This window comes from Lactuca sativa, chromosome 3, assembly GCF_002870075.4.
Source record: "Lactuca sativa cultivar Salinas chromosome 3, Lsat_Salinas_v11, whole genome shotgun sequence".
NCBI lineage: Eukaryota > Viridiplantae > Streptophyta > Magnoliopsida > Asterales > Asteraceae > Lactuca > Lactuca sativa.
The window spans coordinates 248088746-248107179 of NC_056625.2; the positions used below are offsets into that span (position 1 = coordinate 248088746).

General features: G+C 37.3%; 1 long non-coding RNA gene across 14 annotated transcripts; it reads left to right on the forward strand.

Annotated features, from left to right (window-relative positions):
- The first annotated feature begins 13659 nt into the window (after positions 1 to 13659).
- LOC111918456 (uncharacterized) lies at positions 13660 to 16648 on the forward strand. Of its 14 annotated transcripts, XR_002859236.3 has the most exons (7): positions 13660 to 14258; positions 14436 to 14513; positions 14682 to 14765; positions 14866 to 14914; positions 15048 to 15225; positions 15347 to 15385; positions 15477 to 16648. It is a non-coding gene; the product is annotated as an uncharacterized LOC111918456 (long non-coding RNA). The 14 variants fall into 14 exon arrangements; XR_006189578.2 differs by lacking the exon at positions 14866 to 14914; XR_002859237.3 differs by lacking the exon at positions 14436 to 14513.
- Positions 16649 to 18434: the final 1786 nt, after the last annotated feature.

Here is an 18434-nt window from a genome sequence, read left to right on the forward strand (position 1 = left end):
ACTACTCGATATTAATGGTTTCAACAAATGATCTAGTTTTTTCGTTTAATAGTGTTCATTGTAGTAGTTTAACAAAAAAATATTTGTACTATTAGCTCCTTCGGTATTATAATTAGTCATCATATATTAACTTATTTGCAAAGTAAATTTTATAAACTGTCTTGTGGTTCGGCTCGACTTAGGGGTTGTTTGATTTGTCGGTCTGCGGACGTTTTTGTCTAATTTGGGTCCGGCCAGGGCGTTTTATTTATGTAGATTGTGCACTTTGACCCAACCCACACCTGTTCGATTCGGTCCACAAAAATGATTAAGGGGTTGTTTGGCAGGATCTGAATTTATAAGAGCTGAATTTTTAAGAGGTCTGAATTTCAAAGAGGATCTGAATTTTTAAGATCTGAATTTTCAAATGTTGTTTGGTTGAAACCTCTGAATTGCAGTGCTGAATTATAAAAATGACCATTTTACCCTTCTATGTTATTTTTGCTAAATTTAACGTTTTTTATAAAATAACCGAATCAACTTCTTGAATAGTTATAAAAAATTTACAAACACCATATAAAATCCAAGTTAAATCATAAATCCAAATCAAACATAACACTATCATTTCTTGATTATACCCAAAGCTCATGCTTTCATTGCTTTGTGAAATCTTTTAGAACCATCTCCATCCATAAAAAAAATATAATATTAATGAACTCCTTAAGCTTGTGGTATGAAATATCATCCACTAATAGACACCACCTGTTCAATATATAACATTATATTTTCATTTAGTGAGTCCATAACATGCTAATATTCATATTTCATCAAGCAAAACAAAAAAGCATATGATTTCATCAGCAAAACATTATCATATTTCAGGAAAAAAAAAAGCAAAGCATATGATTTCGTCAACAACATTATCAAATTTCAAAGATCAACATATGTCAACAACATTTCAGCACATAACAATAAGATCTGCAACAGATTTTAGCATATGAAGAAAATCAGTAACTTATATTAACAACTAGGAACACATTATCAATAAAAGAACAAATCAACAACTAGTAACACATTCTCAGCAATATATTTCACCAAATAAACACAAAATCAGAAATCAGCCCATATATTTAAGAAATTAACACATTATCATAAATCAAAATTGAACCAAAACTAACCTCAAAGTAATGATTCTCTGATATTCGAATTACACGGGAAACACACTAGATTTTTAAGCATTAAACTCGAATTACATAACAAGAGAAAAAGAAAATGTTACCTGCAGAAGATACCGGAGGTAAAGGCGGCAAAGGTGAAGCGATCGGAGGCGGATGCGAAGTCGGCGGCGACGGCGACGTTGCCGACCGAATGGATGCAGATAGAATCAGAGGAGGAGGAGAAAAGGGTGGAAGAGAACCGGCATCGATGAGGAAGCCGAAGGGCTTGGCTACCGGCGACGATGTCGGAGACGACGTTGATGTCGGAGGCGGTGTTGTAGATCGGAGGAAGCGGACGATTATTGGAGATCGGTGAGGGAGAAGAAGTGGTGAGAATGAGGAGAAGGGGCAAGAAAGAGAGAACGTGTTCTGGGGTTTAGGGGCATAGAGCGTCTTTTATTTTTTCAGATGGAGTTTCAAATCTAATTCGGTAAGTGCTAAAATTCATATTCAGACCAAAACTTAAGAGGTAAACAAACGGTCTGAATCTTAAAGATTCAGACCTACCCCTTATTAAGAGGTATTAAGATGCAAACAAACAGGCCCTAACTTAATCCGAAAAAAAGGAAATATATTTGATTGACTGAACGTGGAAAAAGACACGCTTTGCCCCCATTTTACACATTGACACTGTGGGCGTCGATTTCTTCCAACGCCCGAGTGACGCAACATACTCCATCGTAGACATCTTTTGTTTTTTCCCTTGTCCCTTGTCATCCATCTTCACCCTATTCAACGTCGATGTCTTCCAATGATGTTAATCCCATCATGTTTATCCCTATTTGTCATAATTTCTTTCTCCCTCAAGTCTTTTAGTTTTGAATGTCGTTAGAGCTTGGACTTGTAAAGGTATTAATAAATATCTTAATTGCTCTTCTTTTGTTTTTCATCTCTCTAATTGCTTACTTTGCACGGTAGAATTATAAATAGGTATCTGTTAAACTGTTGTCGTGCACGATTTAAGCAAATAAAATTTCACTTCTCCAATGTACTAAAAAATAGCATAGGGAATCATGATCGAATTCTCAGGACACAATCTAATGGTCAATATGTCTGGGCTGTAGGAAGGTAAGGAAGGAGGTACTTTCGGGAAGAATGCAAAAGTCAGGTCTGGTTCGTTCCACAAGCGATTTCCTTGTGGTGTGATGATTCCAGGTGGTTGGGACGATGAAACTAAGAAACTCGTTTGTTGCTTCTGAAGTTCAGCTATCTTCTTCAACCTCTTTGCGGTTTTCTCAATTTCTAGATCGAAAACTAGAGGTGTACCTATACGAAAAGTTCTTGGCATACAAACTATTAGCATCACCGTTTCCCGACAACAATGCCAATTTGTTAAACCATTGCCCACGATTTAAGAAAATAAAATTTCACTACTCGAATGCACTAAAAATAGCACAGGGAAGCAGTTTTGAATCCTCAGAGACACAGTCTAATGGTCAATGCCTCTTTCCGAAAGGCACATACTAGTCATAAAACAGAAAACATGAAATGGGGATTTTTTTTATTATTAATTAAAACTAAAATTGCATTGGAAATAACTAAATAAAATTTAGTAATAAAGAGCCATATATCACTAATTTATTTAATCTTTGATAATTTATTTATCTTCTGTTACTTTAATTCAATCTACATTAATCCATATAGTCCCTATGGTTTGGTGTAATTTGCACATTTGGTCCCTAACTTATTTTTCTAACTCGGAAGGTCCCTAGTATTTGTGTAACGACCCAATTTTCAAGGCCAAAAATTTCATTTTTGAATCAACACATTTAATAAACATTTTACCATAACATTGTCAATAAAACATTCCATTACAAAATCATAATGTTGTATTTCAAACCATAACATCATAAATATTGAAAATCAGAGTACAGCCCCAAAAACTTCTTGCGGAAACATGTGTGTGTGTGATGTGCTGCTACACCGCCGGCTCCTTCCCCTTCGACGAAGAGGTACCTGAAACCAAAACCAAAACTGTAAGCACAATGTCACACCCCAAAACCGGAACGGCGGAAACGTTCTGGGATGGATGACGTCATGTCAAGTATCACAACACATGCATTATAGAAAAAAAGTACAACAAAACATTGCATTAATAGTAATAGTTTTACATGGTTTACATACAATACATCAAAGTAATACAAGTAATAATATAGGTACAGCTTAATACTAAACTGTCTTCGTCAAAAGCTCCGGGGATGTACCTGTCTAATGCTGACTTGAGAATACAAGTTATTTGAAAAGCGAGTATCAGTATTTTTACAAATGCTGGTGAGTTCATAAGTATTTAGTGTCATTTTATTCAAATAACTTTAATAAAATTGGTAGTTCTAGAGTATCCATTAAGTTAGAGTCCTTTCCAGAAAATCCTATATTTTCTTTAATAAAAGCAGTCTTCTACCAAGATTGGACGGAGTTATGTGGTAAAAAGTAGTTTTCCCTTAATCGCTATCATTATCAAAATACAGAATTTGATTATTTGAAGAAAGCAACAGAAATCAGGGAAATAACATATGCCTCAGCAGTGAAGACTGCTGACTAAGGCAAAAGGAATCATAGACTCCAGGAGAGTATCGAACAAATGACACGCCTGGCTCAGTCTAACCAAGGAAGACACAGACCCCAGACGGTACCAAATGAAAGGTACAACTAGCAAGGTCTAAAAACAGAGAATACAGACCCCAGACAGTATCAAATGAAAGATACAGCTAGTAAGGTCTAAAACAAAGAATACAGACCCCAGACAGTATCAAATGAAAGATACAGCTAGTAAGGTCTAAAACAGGTAATACAGACCCCAGACAGTATCAAATGTAAGATATAGCTAGTAAGGTCTAAAAACAATGTGACTCTGAGAGTGGGTTTTCAGCATACAGTGTAAAGTACATTGTAAAATACAGTGTGAAATACCATTACCTTAAGGCCATGAATTATAAGGTAACATGGGATACTCGTAACCATACTAACCGACACTAGAGTACCTGATGCCCTGCAAGCGTCTATAAAATGTGACATTTGTCACCCCTTGGCTTGGTAGGTCGTGGACTGTAGCTAACAGTCAGGGTGCGGGGGTGTCAATCCCGTATAGATCTATACACACAATGTCCGCTCTCCCTACAGGAGACTCTGGTTACCAACTAGACGACGGAGAAGGTCGTGTCCCGAAGATGCATCCCAAATAGTGGGTAGTGGGTTTCCAATATAAGTGCTGAACTAGAGGTAGAGACTCATAACTGAACTGACTAATGTAAACCTATATGTCTATGCTTGCATACATAATATATAACTAATGAATCAACGACCTTCAGACGGCCATCCGATCCCACCAGACCACATCTTAACAAAGAAAAGGAAATAGGTCGGACAAGCCTTCCTAAGTCCTTCAATCATTATTTATATGCATCTATACAAGCACAGACATACATCTAACCATGTCTAAGTGTTTAACAAGTGGAAACGTATCGTGAAGTATAACCGAATCGTGATGTATAAGCGAATCGTGAGGTATAACCAAACAGTGTGGAATAACCAAATCGTGAAGTGTGAACGAACAGTGTGGAATAATCAAATTGTGAAGTGTAAACGAACAGTGTGAATAACTGAATCGTAAAGTATAAGCGAACAGTGTGAATAACCGAATCGTAAAGTATAAACGTTACCAAATATAAGTGTATCACGAAGTGGAAATGTTATCAAGTAGGAGTTTAAACTAAGTAAAAGCGAAGCAGAGGTATCTAACAAGTAAGAGTATACGGCATGAAAGAGAACTTTGATGAAAACCTTGGAAAAACCTTTATACTTAAGAAAATCACAACTTGGTATTCTTTGGTAAAATAAGTTTGAAAACCTTTAGAAATTCTTTGGAAACCTTTCATAAATCAGTTTAAAATGAAATTTGATAAAACAGTATAAGCAAGAGTTTTTGAACAAGTGAAAACATTTTAGAAAACCATTTACAGTATCCTACTCGGTAAAACAGTTTACAGTGTGGTAAATCCTTGTGCATGCGGGTTATCTATCACATGTGATTGATATGATAACTGGCATGTTTAACTTGTATTCCCCCCTATAAAACATGTAAAAACATTTAAAAGGTTCATTCAGGGGTATGAACTCACCTGTTGTAAGTGGATCCGACGAAGGTGCCGGTTGGGTGCTCGGTGTCAAGTAAAGACTAAGACACACTTAGTGACCTATTTAACATATGATAACATATGTTCACATATAATTAGTATATATAATACTAATTAAACAAGTATACACACTCTAAGGAGCGGAAAACACTTTGGTTAAGTGTTTGGGGTGTCCCGGGTAACATCTAAGGGTGTGAATGGCTTAGGAATGGAGTTTACTCTCCAAGAGTAAACTATCCATATAGTGTTTACGGCCCTGGGACAACTCCCCATGAGTTTACGGCCGTAAACTCATGGTGAGGGGCTTCTAGGATGTTTAAAGGCTTTATCTCGATCGTGGAATTTTTCTAGGTCCAAATCTAAATTGTATGAGGGGGTTTAAGTCATTTAAAGGGACCAAATGGGAGTTTACGGCCCATGAACCACCCCTATGGGAGTTCACGGCCGTGAACTCCTATACCTTGATTTTATTGAAGTTTTAAGCCCTTATTACAATCCTAGTAATTTATAATGAAGTATAAGGCCATTTAGGGGGATTAAAACTAACATTTGGCATGGTTTGGGGGTGTTTACGGCCTAAGTATATGCTTGGGCCGTAAACTCCAATTTACCCCTCAATTCTTTGTGTTTAAATGTTCCAAACCCGAAATAGCAAGTCCCTATTTTATGTCTTAAGCCTAAGGGTGGTTTGGGAGTGTTTTGGACATGATTTTACAAGTTTAGAGGGTGTTTACGGCCTAAGCATGTGCTTGGGCCGTAAACCCTCTTTTATGTCCCAAAAATGATGGTTTTTGAGGTGTAAACACTCCTAAGCTAAATCCTCAATTAGTTTCCAAGCTTTTAGGGACAAATTTGGGTCATTTTGGCCTCTTTTTAGGGGTTTACGGCCTAAGGAGGCTCTTAGGCCGTAAACTCCTTTTTAACAGCTTAAATGGTCGATTTTTGTGCTATAACTACAATCCATAATGTTTAGAACAAGCTAGGGTAAGGGAACTTACGATTTGGAGGCGTTTGGTTGCGAATTTGAGACGAAATCGGGCTTTATGAGAGAGAGTATAGAGAGAGTGAAAAGGGGTGGAATGAAGTCCATTCCCCCTTATATATGGGTTGGAGTTCAGTGGAAATCTACCCGATACTGTCGTTAAACGGGGCTTTTGGTCGCACCCGATTTAGTGGTCGTAATAAAATTAACTTTTTCCAAATTAATATGGAAATGTAAGTTAAGTGTTTTTACCTTATTTTATTACGACGAATAACGACATAGAATATAAATAAATAAACGTTTATTTATTTTACGACCTCAAATTAACGGAACTTTTATAAAATGGAATATTCCGTTAACGGTAACGGGGTAATGTAACGGAATAAACTTTGGGTTGTCACACACAAAGCTTAGTGAGTTCCCCCATCATACCACATACCATACAATATCGTCGATATCTTTCAACTGGTAACCTTCATCAATATCTTTCAACCGGTAATCATCATCGGTATCTTTCAACCGGTAACCATCATCAGTATCTTTCAACCGGTAATCAACATCGGTATCTTTCAACCGGTAATTGGGGACTATTTCACCCCTACCATTAGCACACAATCAATAGATATAAGCATACAGACAGGCATATCCGGGTACTGACCTACCCTTGGGTCCTAAGGACCACTGTCAGGGAAACTAATCCCTACCATACACATAACATACCATCCAGATAAACCTCATAACCATCACATAACCAGACCAAGATAATTATCACAAAGAACATTATCTTCTAAATACCCCTTTTTGGTGGGCCGACATTGTGGCCTTAGACCCACCCCTACTGGAAGGTAACTCACCTCGTAGGAGCTGCTGATCTATGTGGGAATCCTCTGACTGCTGTCGCTGCTGCTCCGGAAATCCTCCGGCTATAATTCCCAGAAAACAGTTAGTCATACATTGTTAACTGTTCTTAGGGTAAAATGACCATTTTAACCATGACCAAGTTAAAGTCAAATTCAACTTCCAGTTGACCTAACTCGCCGAATGCCTATCCTTCCATTTGTCCTTATACCCGTCTCTACTCGTCGAGTTAGGCGATAACTCGACGAGTTTTCCTTCTAATTGAACATCGACTGAATCTTCATCTGACTCGCCAAGTTGTATGAACAACTCGTCGAGTTCAACTTCAACTGATACTCAGGTCCTGTCCTTGACTCGTCAAGTTGTATGAACAACTCGTCGAGTTCATCTTCATCCTTAAGAAGATTGCCTTGGACTCGCCGAGTTTGCTCACGCACTCGCCGAGTCCCATGAATTCCAGAACAATGGCTTAGTCCGGAACGTTGGGTTACTCCCTGGGACCCCTTAAAACCTTTCCACACTCAACTGGGTCCTTTTGACCCTCAACTGATATGGGACAGAAACCTTGGACTCGCCGAGTCCAAGAATGGACTCGTCGAGTCGGTCACATCCTTTCACTAAATCTTCAATTTCTGATGTACAACCCTTGATCAAAAGATAGATCTATGCTTCTACAATCGATCTAGCACGTAAAGTTACAACCTTTACATGCTCGCATGGGACTTTGAGCTCAAAAGGTCCTAAAACAAGCTCTTACAATGCATGGGGCCTTCTTTGAGTGCAAGAGCCACTCCTTTCTGCCTTGTAACCCCTCTAAGGACCTAGATCTGAAACATCAACCCCTAACCATGCTTGCAATCATGGTTGGTGACCAAAATGGCTTAGAAAAGCCCTAGAACTCCACAAAATGGGATCTATCAAAAGAACAAACAAAGTATAGACTTTATACCTTCTGTAGACTGCAAATGATGCTCAAAATCGTATCCTTCTAGCCTCCTCTTGATCCTTCAAGCTTTTCTTTCCTTCCTTGGATCACAAAAGCACCAAAATCAATCCAAATGCCTTAGATTGCTTCAATAACGGCTAGGGTTTGCTATGGGGGTCTTCTGGGAGCAAATGGGACGAAGGAGGCTGAGTTAAGGTGTTTAAATAGGGTGCAAACCCTCGGGTTAGGGTTTTTGTCCAGACAGGGCCTACTCACCGAGTCTGGGACCCAGCTCGTCGAGTCCACTGCTTAAACCCCACGTCTCATCCCCCTTCTCCTTCAACTCGCCGAGTCCAAGGCCAAAATGCAAAACATTTTAAAGAATTAATAAAAGAATACATACCAAGAACTAGGTGCCACAATTTGTTTTGTTACGCGCTTGGTCCCTGTCTTACCTAAAAAGACTATTTTTGCCTTTGATTTTTTCATTTATTTAATCAAACACACTTCCAACTCCACCTCGTCACCTTACCTTACCTACCCCACCATTTTCCCTATTTAAATAATAATATTTCTAGGTAAGATAGGGACCAAGCCTGTAACAAAATAAACAGTAGGGACCAAGTGTGTAACAATAACAAATAGTAGGGACCTTCCGAGTTAAAAAAAATAAGTTTGGGACCAAATGCGCAAATTACCTAAAACCATAGGGACCATTCGTGTAATTTACTCTTATCTAATTTACTGAGGACGCAGTATGTCGTCGTTTGTGGTTAAAAGTTTAAATCTCGTATGAGACACACAGAAAAATATCTTATTTAACCTTTAGAGTAAATTACAGAAATGGCGAGTGTGGTTTGATCGAATTTACAGTTTTGGTCCCTATGTTTAAAATTTGATAGGTTACATCCATATGGTTTGTGTATATTGCAATGTTGGTCCTTACTGCACATAAAAGACCACATTACCATTTCTTTCTTTTTTATTTTTCTTTTAACAATTTATTATTATTATTATTATTATTATTATTATTATTATTATTATTATTATATATTATTTTTTATCTTTATCTGAATAGAATTAATATAGATTATTTATAAAAATATTTTTATTTTTTTAATCAATCGTCTAAATTATATAGAATCATATTATTATTATTATTATTATTATTATTATTATTATTTTATATATATATATATATATATATATATATATATATATATATATATATATATTCTAAATGATGTCATTTAGGTTTCAAATTTCAATACATATCGATTGAAGGCAAACGGGCAACAAGCTGCGCCGCCAGCCCTTTCTGGATGGCAATAATTCTTTTGAAAACAACATTTGTGGATCTAGGAGATATGACATTAGAATGCATGACCCGTTGGACTCTATTAAGGATCTCCACCGCCTCTGGTGCGAGAAAACCAAATGTATCGAATGCAAAAGGAACAAACACATGTTCATTTTTCTCTACATGCATTCTCGTGTTTTACCACTTTGCATGCAGCGGCTTTCAAAGCGGCATGCCCAGCTGCGAAACCCTCGCTCCCCAAACCAACGAGAGGAGAGACCCCAGTAAGATCCACGCATGCATGCTTCCCTCCTATCCATCCAAAGACCAAAATGTCAGTCGGTCTAAATGTGGACCTGCCATCCTGCGGGTCCGTCAAAAAGTTCACTGGCGCTTCTTTCTTCACAGAAATACCAACACGCTGACAAGCATCAAAGAGAACATCCTGAACCACATCATGTCTATACTTGAAACCAGGGAGCTCTCTAAAATGAACCGCGTGTTCCCCAAAGGTATCCAAACATGCCTTGCGACAAACTGGGCATATCTCGTCAATTGGGAATATGGGAATCACGGGGCGGTAATGAAGGATAGTTTGGTACTCCACAGGAGACATATGTTGGCCAAGACCATCAATAGGGATAGTTATCACAAAATCCTGAGCATGAGGCGCCCGCATACACTCAAAGATTGCTTTCTGTCTGACAGTCATGTCGAAGTCGACTTCCATATCTTGGACGATTTTGCTAAAAAGGGCACACGCCAAAGCTTTTTGGGATTTAGGGGGGGGGGGGGGCGGTGTCCTTATTAGTGAAACCGCTATAGTCAAATCCCGGAATCGTATCGTGGAGACGAGTCATAGCACATAGGTAATCCGAGTCCATACCACATATGCCACTGTCACGTAAGATGTGGTCTTGTAATGCCCAAGATTGGGCCCTCGAGGCTACAAATGCGTAGGAGGAAACCTCGTAGGCTGAGTACAAACCCAAACCACCGAAACAGATAGGTAAGGAAGCCAAGCGCCACTGAATGTCTCCAAAGAAAGGACCTCCACATACCACTATATCCTCGATAGACCTGCGCAATCCTTTGTCAAAGAATAACGCTGCCTCTTCTATGTGTCCGGCTTGCATGTCCTTAAACCAAAGAAAAGTTTTGCAATGCCCATACATGATCGAAGCAAAAGGAGCTCACTCTGCGGGTCATATAGTTGTGGAAGAAGGCCCATCAAATCAACAACATTGACCGCTCTCTTTATGGCCAGCCCGCTAATAAACCCCGCGTCTCTGCTAACAGCCCCCCAAGGAGCTTCACCCCTAAAGAAGTTCTTCCTATCTCCGTAGGGAATAAATCGGCACGAAGCTTCCTACCATCACATGAGGTCCAAAAAATCTCCGTTTTCTTGATGTTCAACTCAAGACCCAAACCTGGACCATGTAACCGAATTATGTTCAACACTCTAGCCACCTCCTCTGAATCCCCAATGACGGTCTCATCATCTAGGTACCAAGCATGGAGAAGGAGCTTATAATTGTCTCTAATATTGTGCACAAGCGGGTGCAAAACGAGGGCAAAAAGAAGAGGGCCCAAGGGGTCACCTTGCTGCACCCCAGTGGCAGACCATATATGTTGGTCTTCGATATAAAGTCTCGCTGCTTGCCCGTACAAGAAATTCACCCACAAAGAAACGAAAGGGCACATCTTCTTAACCTCGTGGAGCAATGCTGAACGATCCAACAGGTTAAAGGCATTTGAAAAATCCACAGTCAGCATTACAAGAGACCCATCAGCATGGTGTTCACTCAACACCCTATTGGCACTGTGTAACACAACCTCAGCACCGCCAGATACACCAACCCCAAACTGAAAATCATTAAGGTACTTGGCCCTTTCTTTACCCACACCTTTCACGACAACCTTGGAAACCAGACGTCTCCATATAGTGCCTACTGCAATCGGACGGATCCCGTTGTCAGGTTTAAGTAGAGGCGTGAGAGGAGCGGATGCAACAAACTCTGCCAAAATGGTTGGAAATCTTCCCACTAACCATAAATTAACAACTGAAGTGATAGCATGTATGAGATCTATGGCAATAGCAGACCCTTCTCCATAAAGGGCGTCTAGTAAGTGTTGAGCCCTCAAGCCATCTCTCCCGCAAGAAGTTCCTTTAGGGAAAGATTTAATGCAACCAAATACACAGTCAAAGTCTACTACAAGGGGAGGTTTAGAAGTTATGGGGCTCGGCATGGATGGGGGTGATATGAAAGGGTGTTTGTCCTCCAAAGCTTTAATAGTATCACCATTATATGGTGCAACACCCGATGAGCATAACACTTTCACTGCTGCGGTAAAATGACCATCTGCAACCTTACGGAGACATTGTCTGATATTGGTGTTACTTGATGTAGCCTCCTTCTGAAGGATGCCTCCACCCTGTCTCATAGCTCCAACCTCAGGATTGTCTAACATATTTTGAACTAACTTCGTGATACCCCCCCCCCCCCCTCTTTCCCCCATGTATCCAAGGACTTCAGGATGGAGCTTTGCTGTAAAGATTTTCTATTCCTAGACCTACATTCTTGTCTATTTTTGGGTCTAAACACCTGCAGTGTGCACCGAGGGAGAAGTAACAAACACATCCATGCCTCAACCGAGCCAGGTTGGGCAATCGCCTTGTAAAGAGCGGTCTTCAAAGCCTGAGAGAAAGCAAGACGACAACTATGGGGGATACTCTTGACAGTAGTGATAGGCTCTTTAAAAACACGATCAAGGAGCGCAACATCAAAAACCAAACCTCCAAGAGCATTTGTCACCGACTCTTTATTTGACGGCTTTAGAATACCGACAATATAACGACTCGAGCCGTCATTCCCTGTAACAAACCTCACACGGCCATCCGGGTGATGACAATAATGGTTAAGAGCCTGCAAAGTCATACACTCCCCACACATCCATTGACCAAAGGCCTTCAAAGTTTCTTCAGCTGCCATAAATAGACCAACATCACTAGAAAGAGCTTCACGTAACACACTTTTACGGTCTTCGGTAGGTACATGATGTCTTTTGATGTGTGAAATCATACGACCAATCCCTTTACTTCCCACTTCACCGTTTAGGCAACAATGGAAGCTTCTGAACGGGCACAGACAAATATCACTCTAACTTGTGGAAGAAGAAGCCATCTAAGAGAACAAGCCTCGAGATGAAGCTAAAACTATGAAACAATATTAAACAAGGAAGGGAAGGAAATGACACACCAACACAATGTTGGTGTGCACAAGAAGCATCCAAACTAAGCAAACTACATTATCTTGAACAACAACGCTGCAGCACAAGAAAAACTGTTTTAGACATTTTATCAAACACTTGGTGGGCAGCAAAATTAGCTTCTTAGAGTTTCATCTTCTTCCCTTGAAACATCAGCCCAAAATCTCTATTTGAATGAAGATAATCCTCAAAGCATGCCTTACTTAAACCCACCAACAATGCACTGGTATCAAATTAATTCACCATTTTTTTGTCTTTTTGATTGTACACCAGAGGTATATACAACAACATAACGAGGTGGAACTTTCGGCGCTTAGACATCAAGGAAAGCTGATGACTTTCTTACATATTCTGTTAAGGACATGCTAAGAATTGGGTTTGAAAGATACAATGCAGAAAAATCATGGAAAACCCTTGGATGGTTATTGTCTAAGCACGAATGAGATCCAACACTCGAACATCATAATTGGATTTCAAAAACAAAATCGAACTGGAAAATGGGATTGACAAACGAAATCTGAATTCCATAGTAATCATTCAGAATCGAAATTGGAGTCCATCGTGATTCAGACTTGTTAAAATTTGAAAGAACCAAACCTCTTACCTCAACCGTTAGTTTCTGAGAATTTAAGGTGGCTTCCGCGCCGGCATTTATGAAACGCCATTGGACTTGCCGGTTGTAAAGTGAGATAGAGAGGAGAAGAAGAGTGATATATATATATATATATATATATATATATATATATATATATATATATATATATAAGGGAAAATACCGGTAATAGCAAAAAAATAGGGGCAATTTCAAAATTTAGACATGAAAATGGACATTTCCGGGTATAGACATGCATTCCGCGGAGCTCCGCGGAATAACAAAATCAACGTAAAAAAAAAAACTTAAATTCTATTCCACAGAGCTAAAGTAGATTCTGTGGAGCTCCGCGGTGGACACCTAACGAATAGTACCTGACCATACTGTTCATGCGGTTATCATACCTAGGTTACTGTACCATGGTCATCTCTGTTCTTCTCTTTGATTTACTCCACCACCTCTTTCTACCTTCCGATACCTTCTACATCTAATTCCTTCCACAACTTCCATTTTCATCTCCCAAATTGATTCGTCGTTTCCACTTTGTGTTCAGTGAATGAAGTACCGATGTTCCATTTTCCAAGTTGATTTCTTCTGCTTCATCTCCAGTCTTTCTTCATTTCTTTTTTTCTCCATCTTCTGTGTTCGATTATTCTGTTGCCCTATGACATTGACAATAGTTTCTTTTCCATTTCTTCCTACGACTATGGGAAGTCATCTGCTTCACCAACAAATCGACACCCAAAACAATCCCGATAACCCTCTGAATTTCTCAATATGATTTAATTTTCGGGTATTTGTTTTTGAATCCCAGTTATTTATCTTTCTTGATTCTATAAACCATATAGGTGTGTAAAATTATAAACAACACGATGATTGCTTGATTCCAAAAATTGGGATTTCTGGCTCATGACTTCCGACTGTGGGCTTCTCATCTTTATCCATGGATTTTTGGTTCTCTAACTTGAGTGGGGCGTACTGCAGTCGTTGATGATGCCAAAGGTAATTAATCAATTTTTTTTGCACTTTTTATTCACGTATTTTACATGGATTTGATCTTTTACATGGATTATCAATTTGTTGCTCTTGCTTCTATGTTTTATTAATCTTGTATCTTTTTATAGTTGCTCTACATATTCAATTCAGGCTCTTTATTTTTGTATTCCATTTCATGACCAGCCTAAAAATCCAACAAGATTTAGATATAATAATGAGTTGTTTACTGATATGGATGAAGTTCTGGCCGCTACCCACTAGGTATTCGATGAAATGCCTAAGTCTCTTTTTCTGTGTTGTTATCATCGCTTTACCTGTGTTTTATATTATTTTATTGGATAGATTCATTAGTGTTTTAAATATTTTTTTATCTCAAAAAAATAGTTTTTCATTCTGTTATAGTTAATGTAGTTTTGGTTATGTTAGTAGTGATTGAAATCATGATAGCTTATGGAAAATGTCTGTAGTTGAACTCACGAAATTCAGAAGCGCTGTATGAACCTTCATGAAAAGGTATTAATTTTTGTAGCATTAGTTTTTATATGATTTTGGAGTTTTACCATATCATTTTATCAATTCATTTATTATTTTTCTATTTTTGTGAAAATTCAAGAAAATGGCAGCCTTACACCTGCTTCCACTCTTTTACTTGGTTATGAGCTGTAAGAGTTCAGTAGTTAATTCATCTTTTGTTAAATAAGTACTCTGAAAAAGACATCTCTACCCCTCTTTAAGATTTCCTTGTACTTTTGATATTATGTTTATAATGTCTTCAAATTTATTTTCGTTGTGTAGGTTGCAATGTGGAACCAACCATATTGACTATATTTTGAATGCCATAAATATTTTTTTCAACATACTTTTTTTTACTATATTTTGTATCCACTAAACTACATTTTGGACTATAGTTGATAACTATCACATTTTCTGCAGACATTGGATACTTGATTGAAGATTGAAAAGAACATTTCAGGTTTCCACTTGCTTCTTCATATCTCTCATTATATTTCACAATAATTAATTCTATAACATAGTTACATAATCCAGTATGTAAAAAGTAACATGACCAATGGCATATTTTGTTTTCATCATAGGTTTCTGGTTGCTGGATCTTGCTAATTAACACCATTCATGTAACAATTTTTTAGTATTTTCATGTCTCTTCCACTCTTTTGTTCATAGTAAAATAAATGTGCATAACAGATCTTTTTGACGTATTTGTAGGAAGTGGAAGTGGATATGATAATCAATATTGTACGCCTACAATCCGGACTATAATTTGCTTATAAAATTAAGGTATGATTCCTTTCTATTTTTACTTTCATTTAATTCGATGTCATTTGTTTTTTAAGTGATTTTAGGTCATAGGCAATGTTGTTTCATTTGTTGTGTCTACCAAAGTACTGTTATTTTCAAAATAAATAAATAAATAAATAAATAAACAACCCATACCATAACCTTATAAAAATTTGGAATTATTATTGTTTTATTCCATATGATTCTGTTATTAAAAAAAATAATTGTGTTTTTTTGGTGTTTATCAACCACATTGATCTTGGAAACGCAAACTTCTCTATTCAGTTGGTTTACATCTTGGTCAACTTTCAAACCTACATTACTTGGAAGTCATTTATTTTTGGTTACTATGTTTTCTTTTTGATGTATTATAGGTCATAAATTCAGAAATAGCAACTACCTTTCATTGATTTTATACTTCATTTGGAATTATAATTTTTGCTTAATTTTATACTTCATTTGTACTCGGTTTCAATAATCTTTTTTGATTTCTTTGATTCTTTTTCAATAATATGATGTTTTATGGTATGTGGCGAAGTGCTTATATGTTCTTACTTCCCATAATAGCAACTTACTTCTATTTTGTTACCAATAATAGCAATATGTAAAACGAAATTTGTAAGAATTTTACAAGTTTCATGTTATATTTCTGTTAACGATAAAAACATGAAGTATGTTGTTATTTTTAATTATGCTTTCATATAATCATTTACTCATTAGTAATATTAGACAATGGATATAATGACATTCAGATTAAAATTTATGTGGTTTGTTTTCGGGCTCCACAATTGTTTGATCTGCTACACAATATTTGGTAAGCTACCAAAATGAAAATAATATTTTCTTTTTTAATTTTTGTTTTTTACTCTTTTATGTTTTCTTTTGGGCCTAGTTTTGGAGGTAATATGTTTGATTAAAGGGGCAACAACCCATTAGGAGGGTTTTGAGTTTTTGATGGCTAATTTTGGGGATTGGTGATACTAGTCCAGGAGTGTGTTTCTGAGTTTATCAACTTTAAATTCCTTCCATTCCACTTCTATGAATGGTAAAATCCCTCAAACTTAGGAATTGAATGAATTTTACAAATTGAATTCCGTCCATCTGGCAAGTAAAATGCATTGGAACAGAATCGAAATTCCAATTCTGTAGTTCTATAAACTTTTTTGCACAACCTAAATGAATATGACACTTTTTTTTTTCAGTCAAGTAACGACAGAATGCTAATCCTGCATGTCATATAATTATTTGTAGGGGTTTATAATGTGAAAAGGTTTAAGTAACGAAAAAAGTATGTTTTTTTGCTTTTATGAAAAAATTGTCCCTTCCTGTTTGTTGGTTTTCCTACAATTATATATATATATATATATATATATATATATATATATATATATATATATATATATATATATATATATATATATATATATATATATATATTGTTAGAAGAAAAAGACAAAAGAAAGAAAGGGTAATTTGGTTATTTTATATAGAGCAAGGTCATTTTATATAGAGCAAGGACCAAAACTACGAATTCGACCAAACCTCAATGACCATTTCTGTAACGTACTCTAACCTTTATAAACCTTCAAAATAACATAACTGGCCTAAATATTTTTCACTATAACATTCAGATTTTTATGGTACATAGTTTCAAGAATCAATTCTAGATTTTGGAAGGACTTACGACATGAGAAATGCCTCTCACGTCATGAGAAAAGGTTAACTTGTTGACCCGCATATTTGGAGTCTCACGACGTGAGCCCTTGTTGCTCACGACATGAGAGTAGCCTGATTACCAAAACACTAATTTTTCCGTATTTAATGGAATGAGAGGGTTAGGGTTGCCCATCCTCAGCCTCTCTCACTCTATAAGCCTCCAGAAACCCTAATTAGATTGCTCCTTGAGTTCTTTAGCCATTTTTGGCGCATTTCTAGGTTTAAGAAGAAGAGAAGAAGAGGAAATAAGTACTCTAGTGGTGGAGTGGGCAAAGTACCATCATCATCTTTATTTATTCCTACTTTTGGGCCTTTGTAAGTATTAAATGTTCAAACTTTATTTCATATTATGGATGGATATTGGGTTTTGTCCATTTTATTCATGTTATTGCATGCTTGAGTGAAGGAAATCCATAAAGTTAGCAACTTTATGGATATTAAAGGTTCCTTTATCATCATAATGTCCAGATCTAGAAATTAGAGGGGGTTTAAGAGCCATGAATGAGAGTTTGATGCTTGTTTTTCCCACTTTTGACCTAGAATGGATTAGTTCATTCATGGTGTGTGCATGACCATAAAACAACCATTTTTATGGACCATATGTATCCCTTTTAGCTGCTAGATGAGTTGGGTGTAATGGATTAATGGATTAAGGACCTAAAACCTTGATTTTTGGCTTCAATTTGTGCTCACGACATGAGACACAAGGTCTCACGACGTGAGATTCGAAGGACCCGTTTCTGTGGAGTCATCTGAGGCTCACGACGTGACCGAACACTGCTCATTCATGAGATCAGTTCCAATAACTTTTCATGTATGAGTTGCCCGATTTGAGTTGCGATGAGTTGGAATCAGACTGAGTGGAATCTCACGACGTGACCAAGGGCTGGTCACGACGTGAGACTTGATGTTATGATTTTTGTCTGATGGCTTTGAATTTATGGGTTAACTCTGCGTCCTAGTTGACTTATGGTTGGGTCATATTCATCAAAGGGTAAAATGGTCATTTACCCTAAGGTGAACAGGTTAAGGGCGCTTAATTGTGGAATTTCACCATAATTGCTAATTAAGGATATTTTTGGTTATATTAGTGAGAGGATGTTGAGATTAAAATTCTAAAGATCGAATAGATTCAAACAGGAAAAAGCAATCAAACACAGAATATGAATC